Genomic DNA, 6,741 nt, shown 5'->3' with positions numbered 1-6,741 from the left:
AAACTGCACCCCCCCCCCCCCTCCTCCATACCAAATTCTTAACCTAACCCCTTCTGTCCAGCCAGGAGGTGTAACTTAAACAGCATGTGCTTTCTATAATACCAGAGTCTTCTTATGTGGCACAAGGGTCTTTGGGCCCCTCAGGCTCCTGGGCCCGGTAGCGACTGCTACCTCTGCACCCCCTATAGCTACGCCCTTGGTCTGGCGGCGTTCAGCCTCCGCTCCGCTCAGCAGGCGGACACCTGAACGCTGCTTGCAGTGTTCGGGTGTCCGTCTGGCCGTGCGGATCCGTCCAGACTTACAATGTAAGTCAATGGGGACGGATCCGTTTGAAGATGCAACAATATGGCTCAATCTTCAAACGGATCCGTCCCCCATTGACTTTCAATGTAAAAGTCTGGACGGATCCGCTCAGGTTAATTTCACACTTAGCCATTTTTTGCCAATATAATGCAGACGGATCCGTACTGAACGGAGCCTCCGTCTGCATTAATATGATTGGATCCGTTCAGAACGGATCCGATCGAACGCTAGTGTGAAAGTAGCCTTAAAGGGGTATTCCCATCTTGCTACTTCATCCTCACCTGCTGCTAGCTCTGCTGTTCACTTCCTGGTTTTATGCTGCTAAAGCTGGGCGGGCTTAGGCAGTTTGAGTGAAGGCAGTGTCATTATACAGCTGGGAGTTGTAGTCCTACACATACAACATGCTGCTGATTCTCCCAGCAGGCAGACATGTCACTCAGGGCAGCTCTTGTATCCACTCCCTTAGCAGTGTCATTGTACAGCTGGGACTTGTAGTCCTACACATACAACATGCTGCAGAGTCTCCCAGCAGGAAGGCATGTCACTCAGGGCAGCTCTTGTATCCACTCCCTTAGCAGTGTCATTATACAGCTGGGACTTGTAGTCCTACACATACAACATGCTGCAGTCTCCCAGCAGGCAGACATGTCACTCAGGGCAGGACTTGTATTCACTCCCTTAGCAGTGTCATTATACAGCTGGGACTTGTAGTTCTACACATACAACATGCTGCAGAGTCTCCCAGCAGGCAGACATGTCACTCAGGGCAGCTCTTGTATCCACTCCCTTAGCAGTGTCATTATACAGCTGGGACTTGTAGTTCTACACATACAACATGCTGCAGAGTCTCCCAGCAGGAAGGCATGTCACTCAGGGCAGCTCTTGTATCCACTCCCTTAGCAGTGTCATTATACAGCTGGGACTTGTAGTCCTACACATACAACATGCTGCTGATTCTCCCAGCAGGCAGACATGTCACTCAGGGCAGCTCTTGTATCCACTCCTTTAGCAGTGTCATTATACAGCTGGGACTTATAGTCCTACACATACAACATCCTGCTGAGTCTCCCAGCAGGCAGACATGTCACTCAGGGCAGCTCTTGTATTCACTCCCTTAGCAGTGTCATTATACAGCTGGGACTTGTAGTCCTACACATACAACATGCTGCAGAGTCTCCCAGCAGGCAGACATGTCACTCAGGGCAGCTCTTGTATCCACTCCTTTAGCAGTGTCATTATACAGCTGGGACTTGTAGTCCTACACATACAACATCCTGCTGAGTCTCCCAGCAGGCAGACATGTCACTCAGGGCAGCTCTTGTATTCACTCCCTTAGCAGTGTCATTATACAGCTGGGACTTGTAGTCCTACACATACAACATGCTGCAGTCTCCCAGCAGGCAGACATGTCACTCAGGGCAGGACTTGTATTCACTCCCTTAGCAGTGTCATTATACAGCTGGGACTTGTAGTTCTACACATACAACATGCTGCAGAGTCTCCCAGCAGGCAGACATGTCACTCAGGGCAGGACTTGTATTCACTCCCTTAGCAGTGTCATTATACAGCTGGGACTTGTAGTTCTACACATACAACATGCTGCAGAGTCTCCCAGTAGGCAGACATGTCACTCAGGGCAGGACTTGTATTCACTCCCTTAGCAGTGTCATTATACAGCTGGGACTTGTAGTTCTACACATACAACATGCTGCTGATTCTCCCAGCAGGCAGACATGTCACTCAGGGCAGCTCTTGTATCCACTCCCTTAGCAGTGTCATTATACAGCTGGGACTTATAGTCCTACACATACAACATCCTGCTGAGTCTCCCAGCAGGCAGACATGTCACTCAGGGCAGGACTTGTATTCACTCCCTTAGCAGTGTCATTATACAGCTGGGACTTGTAGTTCTACACATACAACATGCTGCGGAGTCTTCCAGCAGGCAGACATGTCACTCAGGGCAGCTCTTGTATTCACTCCCTTAGCAGTGTCATTATACAGCTGGGACTTGTAGTTCTATACTTACATCATGCTGCAGAGTCTCAGAGTCTCCCAGCAGGCAGACATGTCACTCAGGGCAGGACTTGTATTCACTCCCTTAGCAGTGTCATTATACAGCTGGGACTTGTAGTTCTACACATACAACATGCTGCAGAGTCTCCCAGCAGGCAGACATGTCACTCAGGGCAGCACTTGTATCCACTCCCTTAGCAGAGCCGGGGGAGGGGCAGAGATTGTTTTTATTTCATGTAAACAAAGGGCCTGAAGAGAACCAGGGAAATGAGGAATGAGATATATTTTTTTTGCATAAAACTTGCTTAGGCTACTTTCACACTAGCGTTCGGGTTTCCGTTCGTGAGCTCCGTTTGAAGGAGCTCACGAGCGGACCCGAACGCAGCCGTCCAGCCCTGATGCAGTCTGAATGGAGGCGGATCCGCTCAGACTGCATCAGTCTGGCGGCGTTCAGCCTCCGCTCCGCTCGCCTCCGCACGGACAGGCGGACAGCTGAACGCTGCTTGCAGCGTTCGGGTGTCCGCCTGGCCGTTCGGAGGCGTGCGGATCCGTGCGGATCCGTCCAGACTTTCAATGTAAGTCAATGGGGACGGATCCGTTTGAAGATGCCACAATGTGGCTCAATCTTCAAGCGGATCCGTCCCCCATTGACTTTACATTGAAAGTCTGAACGGATCCGCGCAGGCTACTTTCGCACTTGCGCACTTGCGAATTTTTTTAAAGTTATTAATGCAGACGGATCCGTACTGAACGGAGCCTCCGTCTGCATTAATATGAGCGGATCCGTTCAGAACGGATCCGCCCGAACGCTAGTGTGAAAGTAGCCTTAGTTATATATCGCTGACCACCAGATTTACAGTGCTATATATATTTTTAAATAACTCGGACAACCCCTTTAATATCAAAATTTCAGATAACCCTCTAATACAAAAGTGTGAATAAGCCATAAACTGGGCCGTGCATATTAACCCCTTTGGAATCGGGCGATTTTTCAGTTTTTTTACTCCCGCTCTTCCCAAAGCCATAATTAGGGATGAGCGAAACGACTTCAGATGCTTCATCCTAAGTCGATTAGCATAAAACTTAGTTTTAATAATATACAGAGCAGGAGCTCCGTACAGTATTGGAATGTATTGACTCCGATGAGCCGAAGTTATTGCTTGGTGAAGTCTCGGGAATTAATTTTTACTGCAAAAAAACCTTGATACAGAACTCGGGTTTGGGTGGTACCTTCCGAAGTCGATTCGCTCATCCCTAGCCATAACGTCTCTAGCCGTAGGAAGGGTTTGTTTTTTTGCTGGACAAGTTGTACTTTCTAATGGCACCATTTACGGTGGGTGGAATACAATGTGGTGGGAAGCGGAAAACAAATTCCAAATGGGGTGGGATTATAAAAATAAAAAAAACACCATTCCGCCACACTTTTTGGGGTTTTGTTTTCACGACGTTCCCTATACAGAAAAGCTGACCTTTCTAGGTCAATACAATTAAAGCGATGCCACATGTATAGTATTTCTTGTGTTTTAAAGGGAATCTGTCATCTGGTTTGACCATATTAGGCTCTCACCATGGCCATGTGTAATAAATTACCTTATCTCATGCAGTGGTTTTCTTTCTTATTTTTATGCTTTCGTTTTGCCAAAAAAGCGATCTTTGTATTATGCAAATGAACACTGAGGGTGCCCAGAGGGGCGTTATTCTTCACCCCCTGAGCCCAGTAACCCCTCCTGCAGTGCCTAGCCAGCCTTAGTGTATAGCCCAAGCAAGCCCCCTCGCTATGTAGTAACCTCCCAGTCTAGTTTAATGGCGCCGCCCCCTCTGGTACGTCAGCTAATTCATTCAAACCATGCACCTTGAATCTTTAGTTAGCCCAGCTGAAATCTCGCGCAGGCGCAGTACCGCCTACTGCCTGTGCAATCCGACCGCTCCTGAGGGCAATATCCGCCAAAGTGTCACTGGGCATGCGCAGAGCCCAGTGACGTCTTCTTATCGCTGTTGCCCTCAGGAGCGGTTGGATCGCAAAACTTCTTTAATACAGGGTACTTACTAATGTACTATGATTCTCCATAGTGCTTCCTTTGCTGGCTGGATTCATTTTTCCATCACATTATACACTGCTCGTTTCCATGGGTTACGACCACTCTGCAATCCATCAGCGGTGGTCGTGCTTGCACACTATAGGAAAAAGCGCTGTCCTAGCCGGTGGCCATGGCCATAGGAACGCATGCGCAGCAGCTCCGGTCCCAGTCACCTCGGTGGTCCTAACCCATGGAAACGAGCAGTGTATAATGTGATGGAAAAATGAATCCAGCCAGCAACGGAAGCAATATGGACAATCACAGTACATTAGTAAGTGCCTTGTATTAAAGAGGTTTTGCCATCACAGACAATGGAGGCATATCGCTAGGATATGCCCCCATTGCCTGATAGGTGCGGGTCCCACCCCTGGGACCCGTACCTTACATGGAGCGGGGAAAGTAGTGGACGGCGCATGCGCCATCCATTCATTTGTATGGGGCCGCCAAAAATAGCCAAGCACTGGCTCGGCTATTTCCGTCGACCCCATAGAAATTAATGGGAGTGAGGGCTGCGCATGTGCGGTGCGCTCCCATTCACTTGTATGAGAGCAGTGCGTGGTGGTGGTCGGACCACGGGGTCCTCCAGCCACAACTCTCCCCGCTCTCGTTGTAGGCGCGGGTCCCACCTCCTAGCGATATGCCCCCACTGTCTGTCATGGGAATACCTTCTCTACATGATAAATACCATTGGCTGAAGGGGGGCCCTTTAAGGTTGGTTTGAGGGGTCTGTAGCAGTGGCGTAGCTACAGGGGTCGCAGCGGTCGCAATTGCGACCGGGCCCCTGAGCCAGGGGGGCCCACGGCCCCCCCACCGCCTCCTATTCAAAATGGGATCTAATAGTGCCGGGGGCAGTGCGCACGGCGCAGCGCAGTAGGCAGCTCACGTGTGTCAGAGGGGGCGGCCGTGGAAGCAGACATTGAGTGAGGTCTGAGTGAGGAGGAGCCGCCCGGAGGCGTGGTTTCCGCGCATCTCCGGCTCCCTCCCAGTCAGACACTCAGAAGCAGCAGCCGGAAGTGACTGAGCGGACGTGCGGTGGCTGGCGGCGCGAGGTGAGTTTTGAATAGCCTCTGGCCGGGCCCTCTACAGTACTAATACAGATGAAGGTCGCAGTCAATGGGGAGGTGTGGAGACTAACGTCGGGGGAAGTTTTAGTAAACAGGGATGAATTGGGATTAATGACTGAACTGTGCTGAGGGAAAATAGCCCTCAAAAATGAACATAGGCTCTGAGGGAAAATGTTCTATCTGTGAGCTGTGGAAAATTTTCTTCAAAAATAAAAGTTCAAAAATAATAACCAATGACTATGAGTCTTAAGCAATATGTCCGCCATTACTGCGCGCAAAAAAGTGGTCACCCTCCTTTCCAAGAACACCGAATGGCAAATATCAAATGCCGCTTTCCTGAGTGCCCCCGTGGGCTTCATGTATTTCAGCAATGGCCTGACACCGCATATTCCTCCCAATTATCGCTTTCATTATATATATTTGAAAGCTGTGTGCATGAGCCCTAACCGCCATCATATCATGCTCCTGGCTAGAACTCGTTGGGGGGGGGTAAGGGCAGACCTGTCACAGACCCTACATCAGGGGTCAGCCACCTTCGGCACCCCAGCTGTTGTTGAACTGCAATTCCCAGCAGTTTTAAGAGCAGAGCAATTATGACTGCTGGGAGTTGTAGTTTCACAACAGCTGGAGTGCCGGAGGTTGCCTACCCCTGGGGGCCGCCCGAGCCCTCCTCACAGCCGTTGGATGGGTACATAACACTCTGGTGCGGTCAGCATTATTTAATGCTAGGAGCACCAGGTGCCCTCCTGAATTCTACCACAGTGGGGGCGGCAGTATTTTGTGCCGCACTGTGGTATCACTGGCCCCTGACTACCTGTTTTGCCCTTGCCTTCTGTCAAGTTGGATCCGCTTACACAGACTCGGACTGGCCCTTTGCTTGCATGCCTATATTGATAATCACATAGTCAGGGGCGTAGCTATAGGGGGTGCAGAGGTAGCAGTCGCTACCGGGCCCAGGAGCCTGAGGGGGCTCAAAGAACGTTGTGGTGCATAAGAAGACACTGGTATTATAGAAAATGCATGCTGGTCAAGTTACACCTCTGGCTGGAGGGGAGTGGGAGTGCGCAGCGTCAAGACTTTGTGCTTCTCTACCCCTTGCCACAAAGCAATGAGGAAGGGGGGCCCAAGCTGAACTTTTGCACCAGGGCCCATGAGACTTTAGCTACGCCCCTGGTCTGTAGTGTCTCGGAAAACCCCTTTAATGTCGGCCAAACCTGAGGACTATCTTGGGCTATTTTGTCCTACAGAATGGCGGCCACTTAAGAGAAAGCTGACAGGAT

Source organism: Bufo gargarizans, chromosome 6 (assembly GCF_014858855.1).
Source record: "Bufo gargarizans isolate SCDJY-AF-19 chromosome 6, ASM1485885v1, whole genome shotgun sequence".
Classification (NCBI taxonomy): domain Eukaryota; kingdom Metazoa; phylum Chordata; class Amphibia; order Anura; family Bufonidae; genus Bufo; species Bufo gargarizans.
The sequence above is the reverse complement of the archived record's forward strand: the minus strand, read 5'-3'. Positions refer to the sequence as shown.